This window comes from Peromyscus leucopus, unplaced genomic scaffold (genome assembly GCF_004664715.2).
Source record: "Peromyscus leucopus breed LL Stock unplaced genomic scaffold, UCI_PerLeu_2.1 scaffold_1305, whole genome shotgun sequence".
In the NCBI taxonomy this organism is placed as follows: domain Eukaryota; kingdom Metazoa; phylum Chordata; class Mammalia; order Rodentia; family Cricetidae; genus Peromyscus; species Peromyscus leucopus.
This window is the reverse complement of record NW_023504452.1, coordinates 32,331-55,354: the sequence shown is the minus strand read 5'-3', so window position 1 is coordinate 55,354 and position 23,024 is coordinate 32,331. Positions and strand designations below refer to the sequence as shown.

At 41.6% G+C, this 23,024-nt stretch overlaps 1 pseudogene; it reads left to right on the top strand.

Moving 5' to 3' along the window:
• LOC114688003 overlaps positions 1 to 21,052 on the top strand; it is a 51,448-nt pseudogene extending 30,396 nt beyond the window's left edge.
• The last annotated feature ends 1,972 nt before the right edge of the window (positions 21,053 to 23,024 follow it).

The window sequence follows — 23,024 nt, the reverse complement described above, 5'->3', positions numbered from 1 at the left end:
TTGTTCACCTGTCTCTTTTGTATGTTTGGCCTCCTGACTGCTCCACCCGGTTCCCATCTCTTCTCCTCCCCTCCCACTCTCTCCACATGACCCAGCTCAGTGTGCTTTTATCCACTCTGGCCTCCCTCAGATATTCCTGTCTCTGACTATGCTCTCCCACACAACTACAGTAAACTTTCTCCTCCACCATATTTAGGAGCAGTCATGTCCTTTTCTTTTTATTCTTTTTCTCATTCAAGCACACCCAATGATACAGTTCAAAATTATGAAATTTGCTTCATTAGTTCATATACCATGAAATTAAGCATTCATTTAAGCATTAACTAAAGGATCAGGAGAAGAGATCTGAGTTTTAGTCAGATCTTGTGAAAGGAGAAGTCCCAAAGATCCATGGCTGGCCTGGAAGTCTAAAGGTCTAGAAAAGATTCTGTCTTTGTGGCCAAGATGTGTCCAGCAGAAAATTCTCTCTCTCCCCTTTATAAAAACTCTTTGACAGGGACTTTATTGCCAGAGTCCAGCTCTGTTGAGGTTCCGGTCCAAAAGTGGAGGTGTGGAGTTGGTGAGGGAAGCAGACTGACAGGATCTGAGGCTGAATCTCAACAGCTGCTGTTTATTTCATTAGTAACTGTGCAGAATTACTAGAAGTCATGCAGAGTGGAGCAGCCCTTTAATCTAGCACTCTACAGCAGAGGCAAACTTTTCTTTATGATTCTTAGGCCAGTCTGGTCAGCAGATCAAGTTCCTGTCCAGTCAGGGCTGCAGAGTGAGACCCTGATAAAAAAAAAGAAACAATAGAAGCGTGATGTAAAAATAAGTATTCTTAATTTGCTTTACTTATTTTCACTAGTGATGCCGAGGTAAGAGAAAACAAATCTATAGACTGTTACATGAATCTTAAAAGGTCTTATTACTAAAAACAAAGCCGGAGCTAAGCTATTGGGGTGAACACAGAAAGATCTGAGAAACAGAACAAGCCACATCCAACCTCACGTTGCCAATTCTCAGCTGATCTTGTTTCCTCAGACTGAAAACTTCTGAGTCCTCATGGGAATGGATCTCAGTTGAACTGCTGCTGAAAGCTAAAAGCTTAAAAAAGACTAGTTTATGGTGATATTTTATTTGTATTAAAATGTTATTAGTATGTTAATAAATAAAGTTGCCCGGGGGTCAGTGCTATTAGCAAGCCATAGGAACGCAGGTCAGTCGTGGCGTATGCTTGTAATCCCAACACTTCGTAGGCAGAGGTAGGTAAGTCTCTATTTTCAGGGATACAGCCAGTATTGGATACACATGCCTTTAATCTCAATACCAACCATTGAAAACCTGGAGGTCTATACAGACAGGCCGTGATGAGGGGGTCATGTGGTTGGGTTTACAACCAATGAGAAGGCCGAACAGAAACTCTATATAAAGACTTTAACACAGGAAGTAGCTCTGGTTCAGGAGAGGTAGGACCACCACAGGAGGAAAGGTAAGGTTTTAGCTCTTAGCTCTGACCTCTTGGCTTTCTTCTTTGCATTGGTACTGTGTTTCTTATTTAAAAAGACGGTTGGTTACATCTACATTAGTTCCTGATTCATTCCTTATATACCTTTCTGCTTCCTGCCATTGCTTCCTGGGATTAAAGCCATGTGTCACCATTCCTGGCTCTTTCCAGTGTGGCTTTGAATTCACAGAGATCTGGATGGATCTCTGCCTCTGGAAGGCTAGGATTAAAGGTGCGTGTGCTCTCATTTTCTGGCCTCTATGTCTATCTAGTGGCTGTTCTATTTTCTGACCCCAGATAAGGTTATTATGGTGCACAATATATTGGGGACACAATATCACCACAATAGACTCCTATGTCAAATGGGCAATTATACATATATATGCTTATTTAAATATATAAATTATATATAATTTAGTCATTAGACTATTGAAGTTCTCTAGTAAATATCGTTATAAGTAAAAAAGCTCACTCTGATCCCATAGAGTTTACTTCTCTAAATCCTGTATTTACATTGATAGGCCGTTTCCACAGAATAATAGATTAAGAGAGTGCATATTAGTGTATCGTTTTTTTAATTACATTTTTTTTACACAAATGAAAATCATAGCACGTTTTCTACAGCACGCCTGAGGTATTGCTAGCCCAGAAAGTGGCAGGTTTTCTTTGTCCTTTCTCAGTTCATAGCAAAACCTAATTCCTCAGAAATGAGTCCTCCTGAGGGAAGGAATAGTTCAGGGAAGACTTTGCAGTCCAGCCCCAAGTTCTGCATGAATGTCAATCTCTTCAGGTCTGGGGCAGTTCAAGTGCCTGGGGTGAAAGCCAGGGATGCCAATCCTTGGTCTTCCTCACTTCACAGCACTGTCCCTAAGGGAGCTGTTTAGATCACTCAGGCCTCAGTAGCCAGTCAGGAACTCCAGATGGACTGCCAATCAGAATGGGGAGGGCACTTCCGGTCCGCCCTGCAGGATGGTTTGTGGCTCAGTGGTTAAAGGTGGATCTCCTGTTCTGTGTGCTGGGCTGTGATAACTGCTGCTGGAAGCCATAAGGAGAGAGTGTGAGCATGTAATCTGCCATGGTGAGTGAGTGGCCGCCATCCCTAATGGGGAGAAGCCGCGGGAGCCAGTGAGGGGTCCCCCTGAGGCTGTGGAAATGACCTCAGGACGCAGTGTCTGGAGTGATTCCCTTGGTCCCCTGAGGTCCCTGCAACTCCCAGGCAAAAGCGGACCTCTGAGTGATTTATTGCTGGGGTTGGCGCCTTCACAGAGCATGGGGGAGTGTGAGCTTTTGTGCGGAAATACCCTAGTCACCATGCAAAGCATGGTGATCATGGTGATCATTTTTTTATTTCATTCAGTAAAAACTGTCGCCAGAGAGGGCAGATTTGCTAACTTCCAGAGCCTTGGTCACTCTAGTGTCTTCTAGAAGTTCTGCAGTTGGCACTGAAAATTCAGGTGTAGGATCCGTCTGTAGTTAATTCTGTGTGGCCATAAAGTCTGTGTCATTAACACATTTGCATGTAGATGCCAGGGTCGTCAGGTCACGTGTGTCAGTAAGGCCAGACTTACTATGATTCCTGGCCTCATGTGGCAAAATTGAATGTATATTTATTGTGGTTTTATCATGTTCTGTTGATCTCTTTATTCTTTGCCAGACTACACAGTCTCCCCCCACACCATACGTTTTCTCTGTGTAGCCCAGGCTGTCCTGGAACTCACTCTGTAGATCAGGCTGGCCTCAAACATCCAAGTGCTTCGTTAAACAGTGTATGCTGCCACCACCGCCCAGTTCAGTGCAGTCTTTATTTCAATTTCATTCAAAGTTGGAAGTCAGATGGTGTCACAGTGTTTATGTACTGTTTATTCAGTCGTGTGTTGATCAATTTTTCATTCCTCATGACATTTTCTCATGTTATTTTTGTTTCTCGTGCAATTTAGTTTGTAGCATAAATTGTTAGAGTTGAATTGAACTTTGCTGTATCTGTAGCTCAAATTCTGCATTGTCATTATATAATAGTGACATGATAGACACATGGTTACTTTCTACTCAAGGTTAGACCTGCTCCCTGCTAAGGCAGCACATCCTCCATTAGGCACAGTTCCCAGTGGGATCCCCAACTCTCCATGGTTAAATCGCACTGTTTTACCCTTTCCTAAAAAGACTCTTTAATTAGGTTTGCATGCATGTAGGACGAGATGGTCCTTGTATCCTAGGCAGGTAAGCCCAATGCAGCTAGGGAACAGAGGAAAGAATTCCATGGCTCCAACCAGAGACAGCTGAATCCATTGATGAGTTTCACCAACTGATTGTAACAGTTGAAGCCAGTTGTTCTCATCCAGGTCTTTCACCTTCTCCTCAGTCCCCAAACACAAGATGTTGCTTGGCCCCATTTTCTCCCAATTGAGTCTGGTCTGGGCTGTGATCAGACAGATTTGTGACTCTCCATGTTTGCTGGACTGAAGTCTTTTGGGTTTAATTTGTTAAAATGTTTAAATCAGTGGTAGTGTTGCTTGCTATTAATCCCAGCACTTGAGATGCAGAGGCAGGCAGATCTGTGAGTCTGAGGCCTGCCTGGTCTGCAGAGTGAATTCCTAGGACAGCCAGGTCTGTTACATAGAGAAACCCTGTCTGGAAAAACAAAAACAAACAAAAAGAGTTGCCTTGGTCATAGTGCTTCATAGCAAGGGAAGAGTCAGTAAGACAGGTTATGTAGTACTTTGTTATATTATGTCTGTATTCTCCACATGCCCTGGGAAATCAAGTCAGGCTAAATGAAAGAGTAATGTGCTGTGGAATATTATCTTAACTGGACAAAGATTTGTTACCTTTGTTTATGATGTGGAATATTATCTTATGTCAAGATGTTATATGTATATCTGCTGCATTTGTTTAACGATGCAAGGATGTGTTACATTTGTTTATCCTGCGTTTGTTTAATTATGAAGAGATGTGTTGCTGTTTCACCTTGCCTGTCTAAGGCACCTGAGTGGTCTAATAAAAAGCTGAATGGCCAATACCTGGGCGGAAGAGGGATACACAGGTGGGCAGAGAGAATAAACAGGAGCAGAATCTATGCTCCAGAAGAAAGAGAGGGAGGAAGAAAGGAGAGAATCAGGGGGAAAGAGAGGGACACACCCAGGTCCAGGAGCCTGGCAGCCCCCAGGCAGACCTGGAGACAGCAGGAAAGATATACAGAAAGAATGAAAGGTACATAGCCCGGGGGCATAAGGCAGATAAAGAGAAACAGGTTAATTTAAGTGGAAAGAGCTAGCCAGAGGTGAACCTCAGCTTGGGCAAGCATTCAAAACTAATAATAAGTCTCTATGCCATGGTGTGGGAGCTTGCTGGTGTCTACCTTAAAAGTGCCTGGTACATTTGGTGTTTCAGTGTGGAGCACGGAATTTCCACATACAGCCTGAGAAAGGTGGGAAAAAACAGTAAAAATAAAACAACAACAAAAAACCCGGATCCAGCTCCTTTAAGAGGTTCTGCCATAGAAAAAGCATTTAAACAGCCCTTTTCACCTGTGGACAATCAAACAGTATTGGACTATCACATAATATCTTTGAAATCAGACTAAATGCATTGTGCATCATGATTTGACTGTGAACCTGTCATGACCTGTGTCAAAAGGTTGAGGGTTGAATGAAAAATCTTCCAGGTAGTGTGCTGAGTTTGAGCATTTGTCTTTGGTGTGAGCCTGCATTGGTGACTTACAATCACAATTGGTAACTTCTCCTTAGGAAGAGGATCCTTGTAGATGAATGGCCTTGTTAAATAAGAAACACAGAGCCAATGCAGAGATGAAAGCATTAATATTTCTGTTGGGGAATACCTAGAAGGTAAAATAACCAAAATGCAATCCAGCTTTGGATCAATATGATCCATGTGCCCTTCATGTACTTTCTTTTCTACCAAGGACAATTCTTCCTCAGCTTCAGGTGATAATTCTCTTGGACTATTTAAGTCCTTGTCACCTTCTAAGGTTTTGAACAAATTATTCAGTTCATCATTTTTTACCCAAACAATAGTTCATAGATGAGAAATGTCTCCAAATAATCTTTGAAAGTCATTAAGAGTTTGTAGTCTATCTTTCCTAATTTGCACCTTTTGAGGTCTAATTTTTTGTAGCTCTATTTTATATCCTAAATAATTACTAGAATCTGCTCTTTATATCTTTTCAGGAGCAATTTGTAATCCCCAGCAAGGCAAAATTTTCTTTATTTCTTCAAACATTGTTTTCTAAAGTATCTGCATTTGAGTCATCTAGTAAAATATCATCCATACAATGATAAATTATAGATATAGGGATTTTTTTACGTATCACTTTCAATGGCTGTTTAACAAAATATTGGCACAAAGTTGGGCTATTCAACGTTCCTTGTGGGAGGACTCTCCATTGAAATCTTTTAACCTGTTGAGAATTATTGTAAGTAGGCACTGTGAAGGCAAATCTTTCTCTGTGTTTTTCTTGTAAGGGTATTGAAAAGAAACAGTCTTTTAAATCAATAACTATGAGAGGCCATCCTATGGAGATCCCATTGGCTGAATTACCTTGTTAATTGCTCTAAGGTCTGTTACCATTCTCCATTTACCAGATTTCTTTTTAATAACAAATACAGGAGAATTCCAAGGGCTGGTTGATTCTTCAATATGTTGATCATTTAACTGTTCTTCTACCAGCTCTTCTAAAGCCTGGAGGTTCTCTGTTGTTAAAGGCCATTGCTGAACCCATACAGGCTTGTCTGTTTACCATTTTAAAGGTAGAGCTGTTGGTGTCTTTGGAAGATCATCAGTTGTTGTGCCCTGTTCTTGTATAATATGGATGGTTGGTGACCACTCATTAGAATAATATCTTCTAATATTTCTCTCAGAAACATGTGCTAGTTTATGATTTGTTTCTAAGATTGGAGGGATGTTAATCTGAGTATTCCATTGTTGCAACAGGTCTTGACCCTACAGGTTCATAGCTATGTTACCCACATATGGTTGTAATTTTCCTCTCTGTCCTTCTGGACCTATACATTCGAGCCATCTTGCACTCTGTTTCACATGAGATAATATTCCAATTCCTAACACTTGAACATTTACCTCCTGAAGAGGCCAAGTTGGATGCCAAAATTCTGGTGCAATTATGGTAATGTCAGCACCTGTGTCTACCAGAGCAGACAACAAAACACTGTTTATTCTTATTGTTAATTTTGGTCCTTGTTCATTTATTGTGGTGGTATTGTGTTCCCCAAAATATTGTGTACCTTAATAAACTTATCTGGGGTCAGAGAACAGAAAAGCCACTAGTTAGGCAGTGATAGCACAGGCCTTCAATCCTAGCATTCCAGAGGCAGAAATCCATCTGGGACCTCTGTGAGTTCAAGGCCACATTGGAAACATTGAGGCATGGTGACTCATGCCTTTAATCCCAGAAAGCGAGCCTTTAATCATAGGCAGTGATGGTAGAAAGCAGAAAGGTATATAAGGCATGAGGACCAGAAACTAGAAGCATTTGGCTGGTTAAGCATTTGGCTTGTTAAGCTTTCAGGCTTTGAAGCAACACAATTCAGCTGAGAGCCATTGGGATGAGGACACAGAAGCTTCCAGTCTGAGGAAACAGGACCAGCTGAGGAACTGGTGAGGTGAGATAGCTGTGGATTGTTCTGTCTCTCTGACCTTGCAGTATTCACCCCAATAACTGGCCCTGGGTTTGATTTTATTAATAAGAACTTTTAAGATTCATGCTACAATTTATAGAAGTTTGCCAAAATTTTTTCTTTATGTTTTCTCCTGAATTTTCTATTCTCTCTGTTTCATCATCCTGACCAGCATGACTTATTCCAATAGGCATTTGGTTATTTAATTGCTCTGAGTAGGGGTTTCCTCTGTGACTGCAGGAATGGTCTGAACTAGATTTGCTCTGGGGACCTGCCTGAGGCCCCTCCGGTAGTTTCCAATAGAACAAGGCAAAATATTACCTTGCCTGTCCCTTGGTGATCTACATTCATTGGTCCAGTGTTTTCCTTTACCACACCTTCTGCATACTCCAGAAGGAAGGGGCATTCTGTTACCATTATTCCTTGAAGAAACATTGTTTCCAGGAATGCCCTGTTTACAGTCCCTTTTCAAATGTCCTTGCTTTCCACATCCAAAACATCTAACATTCCTCAAACCTTTTGAAATTGCTTCTCCTACCCACATATCATCTTGGTCATGAGCCTCTACATTAACCGTGTCTCTAATCCAATCTTCCAAGGGTACAGATCTTGCTTTTAACAGCCTGATTATTCTCTTGCATGCTGCATTTGCTTTCTCAAAAGCCAGAGACTCAATTATTATCTGACTAGCTTCTGAATCCGGGACCATTCTCTTTACTGCTGAAGCCAGTCTTTGTAAGAAATCTGTGAAAGATTCTTTTGGGCCCTCTATAACCTTCGTGAATGACTCAGTTTTCTTCCCTGGTTCCTCAACTCTGTCCCATGCATTCAAGGCTGCCATTTGACATAGAATTAAGTTTTGGATATCATATAAACATTGTGTTTGTACTGCAGCATATTGGCCTTCTCCAACAAGCTGATCCTGGAAGACTTGTATTCCTTTATCCCTCCATTGTTTTTCTATGTTTGCAGCCTCCTCTTTGAACCACATTTGCCACTGGAGCTGTTGTACAGGTTCCAGAACAGCATGTGCCAGCTCCTGCCAGTCCTGTGGTATAATCCTATTATAAGTTGACGGCGTGTTTAACATTTGCTTTACATATGGGGAATGCATGCCATAAGATATTATTGTCTCCTTAAACCTTTGTAAATCTAACATTTGAATTGGAGTCCAAATATTTTGTGTATTCACTTGATCAGCTAACTGCTGTATGGTTCCCGGATAAATTAAGGGTGACTGTGTGAAAACAGGCTTTCTTTCTGTAACCTTATGATCCAATCTTGAAACAACTTCACTGTTAATTTCTTCTGTCTGAATTTGAGTTTCTCTATAATTTATTTTAACAGGTTTAACAGGTTTTCCTAAAACTTTTATCCTGGCACTTAAATTGACTATCTTTTTAAATATTAATATGAGGATAAGAAAAATAATGAAGTGCATAATTTGATCAACATTAATCTTCTCATATAGTTGTTCCATTGTCAGACTGCCTAAAATTTCAAACAAAGCCCAATTTTCTTCCAATGTACACATAAAGCCCCCCCCCTTTTTTTTTTTTTGGTGTTTTCGAGACAGGGTTTCTCTATGTAGCTTTGCACCTTTCCTGGAACTCGCTTGGTAGACTAGGCTGGCCTTGAACTCACAGAGATCTGCCTGCCTCTGCCTCCTGAGTGCTGGGATTAAAGGCGAGCGCCACCACCGCCTGGCAAAACCCATTTTTTTTAAATGTGGAAAAAAAATTCTCTTTTAAATAGTTTCCTTTAAAATATCTGATATCTTAAATGACTTACCAAGTCTGCATAGAACAGTAGAAATCTGAGGAAATTTCAAAACAGCTACCTAGTGTCTAAGGTGTGAATCCAGAGAGAGAGAGAGAGAGAGAGAGAGAGAGAGAGAGAGAGAGAGAGAGAAAGCAAGCAAGAAAGTGTAGCCACAAGTAGTTCTGGCTAAAAGCTTAAATCCAGCCTGGGCTCTGGCTTTCTTAAACTCTGACCACAGCAATTAGTGGTAGCTCTGGCAGGGCAGGCCTGAGTTGTTTGTAGCACCAGCTTTAAGCAAGCAGCTCCAGCTGTGGGTAACCGCTTGGGGCTACAGTCAGTCTGGCCTGAGACTAAACTGACCTGGGCCTGAGCTAGGGAGCCAGGCCGCCTAGGCGGGAAACTGGACCTGCTGCCAAGCCAAGCCAAGTGGTTTTTAATGAATTCTTGCCCAATGGGTGCCAAATGTAGATGAACATTCTTGTTAAATAAGAAACCCAGAGCCAATGCAGAGATGAAAGCCCAAGAGGTCAGAGCTAAGAACCTTACCCTGCACTGCTGCTGTTGTCCTCTTCAGCAAGAGAGCTACTTCCTGTCTGTTTGTGTTTTTTATAAACTTTCTATTCTGACTTCTCATTGGTCATAAACCCAACCACATGACCTCTTCACTGCCTGTGAACTACTCCAGGTCTTCTATGGTTGGTATTGAGATTAAAGGCATGTGTCTCCATGCTGGCTGTATCCTTGACCAAACAGAGATCCACCTAGCTCTGCCTCCCAAGAGCTGGGATTAAAGACATGCACCACGACTGCTGAGTTTCTGCTCTGGCTTGCTATTAGCTCTGACCCACAGGCAATGTTATTTATTAACATACAAATAAAATCACATTTCAGTACAATTAAAATATCACCATAGATCCTTTATGGAGGACTATAGTCTCACCATATATCTTTGTTTTGTTGAAAGTGAGCAGCCCCTTCCTTCTCATGTAGGCATGCCATCACCAACAGAACAGACTTCATTCTGAAACAATGTAATGTAAAGTAGAAGCAATTGCTTTTCCTTGCCAATCCATATTTCTTGCCTGATATTTTCATGTTTATATTTTTGGCAGATTGAATCAGGTTTTTGTACATGTCAGGCATTTGCTCTTGTGCTGAACTTTAGCCCTGTAATGACTTAGAACTTTGGCATTGGTTTCATTTTTCAGAGCAAAAATCCATTCATTCATGAAATTAATAGTGATCTCCTGAATCACTGAATTGTCAATGTGTAATATTGTCCCTACCTTTGTGTATGTTTTTATATTTTTACATTATTTTCAAATGTGTGATCGTATCTGTTGACCCATCCGTATATACTCCTTCCCTTTTGGTGTTTGTTTTACTGTTTTAGGATCAGCATTTACTTTACTAATGTTCTTGAGAACTCATTGATCTTCCAGACAGTAACTGAATAAAAATGCTTTGCTTCTTGGGAATTATTAGTTTTACCTGTCAACAGACAAATATAGAACTGGCTTGAATGTTTAACTCTAGGGAGAAATTTTGAGTGAGGCCTGAGTGCTTTCTGTTTTTTGTTTTTGTTTGTTTGTTTTTTTTGTTAGAGACAGGGTCTCACTATGTACCTTTGGCTGTCCTTGCAATCTCTACATGGACCAGGCAGGCTCAGAAATCACAAATTTCACCTGTCTCTGCCTCCCGAGGGTTGGGATTAGAGTTGTGCACCACCACACCCTTATTGTCTATCCTTTCTTGAAGTCAATAATTTTGATAAAGTTCTGCTGATGTATACTAGATAGTGTTACTCTGTTTGCATGTCTCTCTGTATATATTCCTAGGCATTTCTCCTGCTGTGCCGTAATCTATTCTGTGGACAGTGGAATGGAAGGTGTCATTCTCTCTTGATGTTTCCTTTCAAAATGAGTTGGTGACTGCACTTGATATTTACTCACCCATGTCATAGAATGTATCAAGCACATAGAATTATGTAAATATATTCTCAATGAAGTGTACATTTGCAATGCAGTCAGTCTCACCATTTCTATTATGTACATATATGGGATACTTTAGGATGCAGTGACCTATGAGGATGTGCATGTGAACTTCACTCATGAAGAGTGGGCTTTGCTGGATCCTTCCCAGAAGAGTCTCTACAAAGATGTGATGCTGGAAACCTACTGGAGCCTCACTATTGTAGGTAAGAATGTGAGCTTTCTGTCAGTTTTTAACTTAAGGGAAGAAGCCTTTCTTGGAGATTGGTGATCTCCTATAGTTTTGAATGTTAAAGAAGAAAAACATCTGGTGAATATATCAGGCATTGTTCTAAGGTTCTTGAAAGACATTAATTTCAATTGTTCCTAATTTCCAGTAATATATCACATTTTCTGGTACTGTATTTTAGGGTACAAATGGGAAGACCACAATATTGAAGAACATTATCAAAATTCTACAAGACATGGCAAGTAATTTTCAAGTGTAAGCTGATATATATGTATGTCTGTGATAAGTACTGGATTCCTGGTTGCTGGATTCCTCTTTCACTGATGCAATAAGTCAAATCAAACCAAATTAATAAATCCAGATTTAATAAATAGAGCATAGTAAAGCAGAGCACTCCAGGGTCTCTCAAGAAGGCATGAGACAGAAGAGGAGAGCACCCATGGCAGCTCTATGGGCCAGGTCTTAAATAGCCAGTAGGCATGGGCATGGTCCCAGGCATCTCTGGGGGGAGGAGCTGCCAAAGGTGGGCTTTCTGGAATGAGGCCCCCTCAGCTGGAGATTCTAAACAACACAAATTTTTGGTTATATATGTGTAGCAGGATTTTTAACAATTCTTATTAATAAAATCAAACCTGAGGCCAGTTATTGGGTTGAATGCTGGTTGATCAGATGCAGAACAAGCCACAGCTATTTCACCTTGCCAGTTCCTCAGCTGTTCCTATTTTCTCAGACTGGAAGTGTCTGTTTCCTCATTCCAGTGGCTCTCAGCTGAACTGCTGCTCCAAAACCTGAAAGCTTAACGAGCCAAAATGCTTAACCAGGCCAAATGCTTCTAGCTTCTAGTCCTCACACCTTATATACCTTTCTGCTTTCTCCCACCACTCTCTGGGATTAAAGGCTTGCTTTCTGGGATTAAAGGCGTGATGAGTCACCATGCCTGTCTGTATTTTTGAACACATGAATTTCTGCCTCTGGAATGCTAGGATTAAAGGTGTGTGCTACTCCTACCTATCCTTTATGTTTAATATTGTGGCTCCTCTGTCTCTGACCCCAGATAAGTTTATTTGCATGCACAATATTTGGGGGAATACAATACCACATATATGGGTGCAGGTTCAAGTCTGTCTACTTCCTGTTAGCATGGGACCATGTGGGTCAGGGGGAGTTGGGAGTCAGGTGGGCCCATGCTCAGCTGGGGTATGGGTGGAGAAGCATTTGGATAGCTGCCATCCAGGAGGCCTCATGCATCTGTTCTTGAGGCAGAGAATGCAGGTTGCTAGGAGAAAAACAATAGCTTTTTATCACTGGCCTTATGAACAGGGATAGCCATTGGTAGTAGGAAGAATGATAGAAAGAATGGAACTGAGAGGTGTCCTGATTGTACAGAAGAGTCAAGGGTGAATGAGTGAGGCATGAGGGCAGATATGCCCTTAATTGGGACATCTTGGAAAACAAGGTTTGAGTTGCTAGGTAGGTGCCCACTTGGGCCTGTAGAGGTGGTACCAGCAGTGAAGTCCCTGGAGCTTGGGGAGATGGCATGCTAAATCTAGGGATGATGTTTTCCAGGAGTACTGGAGTCATAGCATCTGCTGTTTTTCTGGAGGTTGGGAGAGCACCCATCCTGTAAATGTGTCAGGAAGAGTTAAGAGATATGGAGCCTTTTTATGAGCAGGCATGTGGGTGAAATCCACCTGTTAGTATTTGTCCAGTTGGCATCCTTGGTTGGTGGTTGGCACCCTCAGAGCTGTTCCAGGAGCTGGTGTATCTGCAGGGCCCCCTGCAGGTTTGGCCTTGGGCCAGGCAGGGGGAGTGAACCTACAGAATATGCTCCAAAATGGGTGGGGTCAAAAATAGGCTCTGGAAACAGAAATTAATTTCCATTAAGTCAGACTTCTTTATAAAGTTCCAGGGCCCTTTTCCCAGGATCCTTCAGGTGTCTGTAAAACTACTGGAGCAGATTTACATCTTGGTGTCATAGTACAAAGCTATGGATTTAGGTTAAAAGGCATGAATATTTTTAAGTCTAAATTCACTGAACAAAGGAGGTTGTGTGAGTGGAGGAGGAGGGAGTTGAACATGTCTGCAGGGTTCTAGATCCTCTCTAATGCTAACCTAGCTCTAAAAGCTGGAGCAGTAAAATCCACAGAAATTTAAGGACCCTGAAAACTGTTTGTAATCAATGCTTTATCAGTTTGTCAAAACTGCATTTATCAAAGCTAAAACTTTGAACCTCTGAAGTTATATCTGAAACCAGTTTATCCTGTACCATGGAGTCTGTGAATGAGGCACACCTGTATGTATTTTTACCAGGAAACTTACTAATGAACTACTAAAGTGCTTGTAGCCTTGGGATTGAGGGTGCTGTTAAACTGGCAAATCTCTTAGTACCCTAGTCATCAAACACCATCAGATCTGAGAAGGATAAGTAAATGAGCAGGAGTGAGCCGGCTTTCCAGTTACCCAGGCAGTCCCAAGTCTTTCCATGTCACTGGGTGACAAGTCCCAGAGGTAGCACTTGTTCAGATGCCAAGCTCAGAGGATCTGACAGATTCTCTGTGGAGTAGAAATTTGGGGAAATCAGCCTACCTGTCTTGGAAGAGTTGCACAATTGTTCCCCCAATGCTCCACTTATTCATAGTCTGGACATGATCTCAGCAGCAGTTAATGGTGTAAAGCAGCTTTTCACTGTGTGGCTGGCTTTGTTACTTTTGAGGCAATCCTCGAGGTGGAAGTTCTTCTGTGGCCATCCATCTTCTTGGAGAAGATACAGGATACTTCCAGGAGTTGGCATGTCTCTCCTCAAAAGCTTTTCTATTAGATACCATATTCTCAGATCTCAGAGAGTGTTTGAGAATGGGGGAACAAAATCTGTTAGGTATATCTAAATTAGACAAATGTTGTTTAGGTTTAACTTTGAGGGCATATGTAAGTTAAGTCTAAACATACAGTTTACCCAATTAGTTGTAGCTTACCAATGTTAGTAAAAGCCAGAAGATTCAGTCTGTAGTTTTCAGTGGTGATCCTAAGATATATCAGGCAAAACCAAGTTTTAACCTTGCAAACAATTTGTATGTTAATATCAATGATCAAAACCAGCATTGTTTTAAATCCTGTTTAATAATCCTTGTTTTTAGGACAGGACAGAAATTATCAAACAGAAATATATCCTAACCCAAATGATATTGGAGTCCTAATGTCTCCTTGGTGGGGCCAGTCCAAGTGGTTACCCTTACCAAAGATGGTGGTGAAGTATTTCTTTAACCTCAATCAATATGGCAGCTGATGATGTTCTTCAGAACAGTTTTGATCTGGAGTCACAAGCCTTACAGATTTTAAAACATACCCAATTAGCAAGACACATTCAGGACACATAAACTCAGGCATTCAAAACTAGTCAGAAACACACATGTGTGGCCACACCATTCACACATTTCCACCACACATAAGAAGTAAACAGGATCATTAACAGAAACAATTTTTTTAATGGGGATCCTAGCAGTTCAGGCATCCTGATACCCGGATCCCAGAGAAGGCACTGCAGAGGGAAACTGAAAAACAGAGTAGCAGCACATGCTGCTGTGGTGGTATTGTGTTCCCCAAAATATTGTGTACTCTAATAAATTTATCTGGGGTCAGAGAACAGACAGCCACTAGATACAAAGGCTAGAAAATGGTGGCACTCACACCTTTAATCCTAGCATTCCAGAGATAGAAATCCCTCTGGATCTCTGTGAGTTCAAGGCCACATTGGAAATAGCCAAGCATGGTGACACACGCCTTTAATCCCAGAAAGCCAGCCTTTAATCCCAGGGAGTGGTGGTAGAAAGCAGAAAGATATATAAGGCGTGAGGAACAGAAACTAGATGATTTTGGCTGGTTAAGCATTCAGGCTTTTAAGCAGCAGTTCAGCTGAGACCCATTCCGGATGAGGACTCAGAGGCCTCCAGTCTGAGGAGACAAGACCAGCTGAGGATCCGGCGAGGTGAGATAGCTGTGGCTTGTTCTGTCTCTCTGATCTACCAGTATGGACCCCAATAACTGGCCTCGGGTTTGATTTTATTAATAAGAACTTTTAAGAATCCTGCTACATCTGGCGCCCAACGTTCGTGTTACGAATTCATGAAAAAGCTGTTTTACTGTGGCCTTGTGAGCCCAAGCTCAGGCCCATGCTACACTCAGCCAGTTGTGGTGGCACACGATGGTAGGATTTGCTGAAGGAGACAGAGGCAGGAAGATCCCGAGTTTGAGGCCAGTCTAGGAGACTTGGGAGAAGCTTTGGTCTGGATTGAACCACAAACACTGGTGGGACCATGGAAGTCACGTTGCCAGCTCCTTCTCATCATGTTGGTGACTGCGGTAATGCTGCTACCTGGGACGAAGGGTTTACTGCTGCTGTTTCAGAGAAGAATTGCCAGGACCATCGTGTTACAAGAAAGCATCGGCAAAGGTCAGTTTGGAAAAGTTTGGCAAGAAAAATGGTGGGGAGAAATTGCTGTGAAGATTTCCTGTACTAGGGAAGAATGTTCATGGTTCCGAGAGAGAGACATTTATCAGACTGTGATTGCTCCAAACCACAGAGGAGGCAAAAAAAAAAGGGGGGGGGCTGCAGGAAACCATGACCATGCCTAACAGTGACTTTGAAATCTTCAAAAAGATGACAGGATCCTACAACAATGATTCCACATGGACTATGATAAAGCCATTAAGCCAATTAACACCATGGAAAAATCGACTTTGGACTACAAACTGGTCAGAACAATTTCGAGAGGACTAGTTGAGATGATCCAGCCTGACAGACTACTCAAACAAGGACTTGAAAGAAGCCCTGAACTTTCCTATTATGCAGAGAATGGACAAACGATACAGGACTTGATGATTAACCCAAAAATTTTCTTTTCAAGATTCCCTAAAGATATCTTCACCCCTAGAAAGCAAAAAGAAAAAGAGAATATAGATATGAGATAGATCATCGAATCTACTCTGAGAAAAAAGCTAAAGAAATAATAGGATAAATAGGTAGATCGCTGAATATACACTGAAGAAAAAGGGGAAGATATAAAAATGACAAAAGGTAGACTACTGAATCTATTATGAAAAGAAAAAAAAGAAAATATGGATATGATAAGATAAAAAGGGAGATTATGGAATCTACTTTTAAAAAGGAACTACTTGTTTTAAATAAGATAAGTAATGAAAATTTTTTGGTCTGAGTTTATCAGATGTTACCGGACTGGACATTGTTAAGATATATAATGGAGTTTTTTTTATCTGAATCTGTCAAATGTTAATGGACTAGACATCATTAATGTAATTTTTGGCTGTATATATTGTATATACTTATTGGATAGTTTTTCTTGTATTAGTTATAAGCTTTTTTAATTTTAGACAAAAAGAGAGGAAATGTGGTGGTATTGTGTTCCCCAAAATATTGTGTACTCTAATAAATTTATCTGGGTCAGAGAACAGACAGCCACTAGATACAAAGGCTAGAAAATGGTGGCACTCACACCTTTAATCCTAGCATTCCAGAGATAGAAATCCCTCTGGATCTCTGTGAGTTCAAGGCCACATTGGAAATAGCCAAGCATGGTGACACACGCCTTTAATCCCAGAAAGCCAGCCTTTAATCCCAGGGAGTGGTGGTAGAAAGCAGAAAGATATATAAGGCGTGAGGAACAGAAACTAGATGATTTTGGCTGGTTAAGCATTCAGGCTTTTAAGCAGCAGTTCAGCTGAGACCCATTCCGGATGAGGACTCAGAGGCCTCCAGTCTGAGGAGACAAGACCAGCTGAGGATCCAGCGAGGTGAGATAGCTGTAGCTTGTTCTGTCTCTCTGATCTACCAGCATGGACCCCAATAACTGGCCTCAGGTTTGATTTTATTAATAAGAACTTTTAAGAATCCTGCTACATGCTGCCCAGTTGAGTAAGTCAGAGCAGCAAGTTGAGAATTTTGGAGAAAGATTTTTATGATGGCGGACGGTGTAGCAGAGTGTACTGAAGGAGAACAGGTTTAAGGGTGGAGTGAGCAGGCAGAATTTTAGGGGTGGGGAGTATGGGAACAGGGACCCCCCTGGGCTGAAGCGAGGTTGTGGCAGTGGTGGTGGTGGGCGTGAAGGTGGTGAAGGCCGCAGTGGAGATGGTGGTGGAGGTGAAGGCAGTGGTAGTGGTGGTAGTGGTGGAGATGATGGAGGTGGTGATGAAGGTGGTGGTGGTGGTGGAGGTGGTGGTGGAGGTGGTGGAGGTTAGTGGTGGTGGTGATTGTGTGGTGGTGACAGCATCTCTGGTGGGAGGGAGGAAGAAAGAGGAAGCAAACAGTTACACCAACAAGGAGGAGACATTTATGCAGTAGTTCAGGGTGTGAGAGTAGACAGGAATACAGAGAATGGATGCATTGTGATGAGAATCCCAGTGTGACCAGATCATATTTCAGGAAGGAGAGAGGCAGGCAGACAAACAGTACTGGGGAGGGAAAGGAATGGGAGCATTAGAATCACAGTGTGGCCGATCTATATGCTGGGAACAGGATGCAGAGTAACAGGGAAGAGAGAGGAATGGGGGCAGTATTCTTGCAGCCCCAATTTGGAAGAGACAACCCCAGAGTTTCTGGGGACTGAACTTGGACTTAGAAAGTACTCACTCACAAGCCATTTGCAGGGGATGTGGTTGTGAGGGCAGGTACACAAATCGCATCTGGGAGCTGTGTGTGGGGTGGACTCTGTGGTGAAGTCTGTGTCACACAGGGGAATTCCAAGGGCAGCAACTGTTTCTACCCTGAAACAGGCTGGAGTAGCCTGGCACTGTAGTGGCTCAGCAGGCAGTCTGGAAGTTGGAAGAGGTCCTGGACCTCTAAGACATTTTTGTTTGGGAAGGGAGGCTAACTGAGCGGTTCATTCAGTGTGGCAAAAGTAGAATGGGGAGAGAGAATGAATGGCCTTCCACAGCCACACCACATGGTTGTGGAAGGACTACTCACCCTGGCCAGTGCACCAAAGATAAGTATTGAATCTCCGGTTGGTGGGTTCCTCCGTCACCAATGCAATAAGCCAAATCAAACTGAATTAACAGGGCAGCCCAAAGGAGAGCACTCCTAAGTGGCTCTCAGGAAAGCAGGAGTCAGATCACGAGAGCACCCATGGCAGATGTATGGGATGGGTCTTAAATAGCTGGTAGGCATGGTCCCAGACATCGCTGGGGGAGGAGCCACGGATGGCGGGCTTTCTGCAATGGGGCTGCCTGAGCAGGAGATTTCAAACAGTTTGAAAAAATGTTAATATGCCCTGAATTTTTAATGAGAAGCAACTGTGTAAATAGGCATAGCTGTGTGAGGATTATTAAATTCTCACAACACCATTCACTCCAGTGTCAGGTAGCTGATCACTGTTTGCAAAGCATTCCTTTAAGGACAAGACAAGAAAACAAAGCCATAGTAGATGTCACAGTTTCAATCATAGCCATGTGAGAGGCATGCTGTAGAACTGTCCAACCAATTACCATCATGCCTTCCCATTATCATATCATTGATGAGGGCATTAGTGTATGGCCAAGACCTTTTATAAGCAAAGCTTTGGTATTAAAGCTAGTGTTGCTCTTATACTTGTAGTGAGTGATTTAGCATAGTTTAGTGAGAGGAGCACTTTGTGAGAGACTAGGAGGTTGTCTTGGTGTAGAAACATGAATCTCTTTTCCACATCTGTATGACACACAAAACATTTGACTATGTGAATGTAATGTGAAAATCCTTTATTTGTTATCTTCCTCTAGCAGGCATGTCATCTGTCACTCTGGATACAATCCATGTGAGCATAAGGGGTATGGAAAGAAGCATTGTAGTTCTGTCTCTCTCAGAACAACTGGAAGATATGTGGTAGTCCCCACTATGAGAAGACATGATGACTGTGATGCAAGTTTACAATTAATTGGTTTTCCACCTTCAGTGGGAATTCATCAAGAAACTCTCATTGCAGAAAAACTTTATGAGTACCAGGAATATGGAAATTCACCTCTCTCTACTGGTTCACTGTGCATATGTAGTGTGGCTCACAGTATAAGAAAATGTTATAAATGCAATCAGTGTGGTCAGACCCTGAGTTGTTCAAGTTCTCTTCAAAGATGTGAAAAATCTCATGTGGGAAGAGAAAAAAAATAGATGTGAGTCATTTACTAAAGGCTTTAGGCTTCACAGCCATCATCAAACACACCAAACAGACAATAACGAAGAGGTTCTCTATGAATGTAATCAACATTTTAAACCCTTTATATCTGATTGTTTTTCAGAAGTATACCACAGAACTCATTTGGAAGGAAAACCCTATGAGTATAATCAAAGGAATAAAGCCTTTGCATGTGACAGTCTTCAGCATCAAGTACATAGAATGCAAGAGAAATGGTATGAATGTAATCAATGTAGTAAAGCCTTTGTGCAGATGAGTAGTCTTCAAAGACATGAAAGAATTCATACTGGAGACAAACCCTATGAATGTAATCAATGTGGTAAAGCCTTTGCACAGAAGAGTAATCTTCAAAGTCATGAAAGAATTCATACTGGAGAGAAACCCCATGAATGCAATCAATGTGGTAAAGCCTTTGCAATGAAGAGTTATCTTGTCAACCATGAAAGAATTCATACTGGAGAGAAACCTTATGAATGTAATCAGTGTGGTAAAGCCTTTGCACAGAAGAGTAGTCTTCAAAGTCATGAAAGAATTCATACTGGACAGAAACCCTATGAATGTAATCAATGTGGTAAAGCCTTTGTAGAGAAGAGTAACCTTCTAGGTCATGAAAGAATTCATACTGGAGAGAAACCATATAAATGTTACCAATGTGGAAAAGCCTTTGCACAGAAGAGTAGTCTTCAAAGTCATGAAAGAATTCATACAGGAGAAAAACCCTATGAATGTAATCAATGTGGTAAAGCCTTTGCAACAAGAAGTTATCTTCTCAACCATGAAAGAATTCATACTGGAGAGAAACCATATAAATGTGACCAATGTGATAAAGCCTTTGCACAGAAGAGATATCTTCTCAACCATGAAAGAATTCATACTGGAGAGAAACACTATGAATGTAATCAATGTGGTAAAGCTTTGTACAGAAGAATAGCCTTCTAGGTCATGAAAGAATTCATTATGGGGAGAAATCCTATAAATGTGACCAATGTGGTAAAGCATTTGCAAAGAAGAGTAATCTTCAAGTCATGAAAAAATTCATACTGGACAGTACCATGTGGATGTAATCAATGTGGTAATTTCAGATGTGAGCTGATGTGAGCTGCCATGTGGGTGCTGGAAACTGAATTGTGTTTTCTACAAGAGGTACTTGCTGGAGTCCAGTGTCATAAGGCTTCAGGTCCCAAAGAAGAGATCACTCATTAGTAGAGGAAGGAGACTGCCATGATCTGAGCATGAAGCAGTATAGCTGCTGCTTTATTGAAAAACGACTACACATTTTATGCTCTATAACTGAATCTTAGTTTAGACTCAAGCAGGTTAAAAACAGACTTAATGATTCCAGGATAAAGGCAGCCATCAACCTCATTACAGCATTTTCCCCAAGGCAACAAGTGATAAATTCAGCAAGTATCTTAATGCCTTTCTGGATGTGATCCTATTTTTTCCTTTCATAGTTGCTTTCATCCTTGCAACTAGGTGTATCCAGTTAGTAAATCATTAAGTTCTCTATTTTTGTTGTAATCAGGTGGACTCAATGGGGCTTCTTGTGGGGGAGTAGGCATAGTAATCACATTGTGTGGTTCCTCGGTGGTGGGATTTTTTCCAAGAATTTTGTTTAAAGAGACTGCCTTTCTCTATGTATATGTTCCCATCATCCAGTGTAGCCAGCAAAATAAATTTCCCACAGTAAAAGGCATAAGGAAACTCCACAACATATAGTGAGAATTATTAAAATTGAAATAAAAATGATGCTGGAGAATTAAGATCGGCAATCAGGAAATGCTGGAACTTTGTCAAACAGCAATGGTCACTGTGCAGTCCACGCCAGGTGGTAAACTGCTAAACAATTTCTCATCCCTTTTCATTTGTTTTAAGATTCTTTTTATTATTGTTACCTTTGTGGGTCCACATGAATAGTATAGTTTGAAATCAGATGTCAGCCTGTGTGACCCAGTTCTTCCTTTCTACCACGTCTGTTCTGAGGACCACACCAGGTCCATCAGTCTTGGTTGCAATCACTTTTACCTGATGAGCCATGCCATGATGAACTGTGATATTTTTTGTTAATCGTTGATTTTTTTGTTTGTTTTTTTAAACAGGCTGATGAAGTTCAGGCTGACCTTAAACTTCAGCCCTTTCTGCTTCCACCTCCAGTTACTGGGATGATAGGCTTTACTTCTATGCCCAGTGTATGCAGAGGTCTTTTGTGTGATGAGCAAGTATTCCATCCAATGACCGCCATCTGATATGAAAACATTGATGTAGCTGCGTTTTTCATATACAGGTCTACACTGAGAACCTGCCTCAAAACCAAACCAAAACTGCAAACACAAACTTTTGTTAAAATAAACTGTGTGTGTGTGTTTTGAGATGGGGTCTATCTCAGTTGTCTAGACTGGCCTAGAACTCACACTGTATCCTGCCCCTTGGCTTGCCTTCCTAAGTACCAGGAGAACAGGGCTGGACTAGGGAGTGAGCAAGCCAGAGCACAGAGTGGACTACCTGTGTATCTTGGGGCTCACAGGTAGTAGCCAGAGGTGCTTGACAAGATCAGAATGTTCCTAGGGTTGGGTTATATTCCAGAACCTTGCTTGAAATGGAATGCCAGCATTTCAGCATGGAAGGATGGGAAGAGGCCCAGGATTCAATCCTCTTTGGGGTAGAAATGTCCTAAGAGTCTCATGTAGACTAGGGCCACAAGTGCAGTGTGAGGCATTGCTTATGAAGAGAGAGATATACACTGCCGAGTCCATGGTCATGGCTTAGTTGCATCTTCAGTGGCCTCATATAGTGGGTGAGTGAGCATGCCAGGGCCAGAGCTGTGCCCAGGAGTCCATGGACAAGGAAAAGGAGAATGATGGAGAAGAGGCTTCCTTCTTGCTCATTGGTGGAGCACACTAAGCTGAGGTTACACAAAATTACAAAACCTCCCAGGGTGCAAGGTATTGCAGAATCCATCTACTTCTCACATGGGAAACTGAAACAGAGAAGGAAGAAAATCATGGCTAGAGCAATTCTGGGTATTGTTCCAACTGGTTATTGTAACTATGGTAACAAGTGTGGTGCACTTACTTCTGTCTGAATAACAGGCATAGGGTCGGGAAGTCACTCAACAAAGGTGAAAGACAATAAATGGACCATTAGTAGGATTTGAACCCATATATGCCATGTGTACTTTTATAAAATTTTTAAGTTTCCAAGTATTTATTAGTGTAGGGGCGAGAGAATGCATGTGTGGGAATCAGAGGACAACTTACCTGAGTCCATTTTCTCCTTCAACCATTTGGTTCCCAGGGATGGTTCTCTGATAGAACAGGTTTGGCAGCAAGTATCATTACCACCACAATCATCTCTCTAGCCCTCAGTTGTATCATTTTGTTTGTGTTCTTTGTGTGAATGTGCATGTGTGGATGTCACAGGTCAAAATTGGGCATTTCATAAATTGATATTATACTCCAAGTTGACTTTATCGTTATTGGGCATAGCATGGCATCTCCAGACTCTAGAATTCCCCAAGATGTTCCAATGGAGACCGTATGGACAGGGGAGGCATTGTGGCTTTCTATCTAGAGCCAAATAGACAAAGTATTTGCTAATCTGAAGTTCAGACTGACAGTGCCTGGTTTATTTGTGCTGTGAGTACACAGGGCCTTGAGTCATTAAAAGATAATCTGTGTTTTTGATTGTGGTAACAAATCACATCCTCATAAATTCATGGCTGTATTGTCCACATAT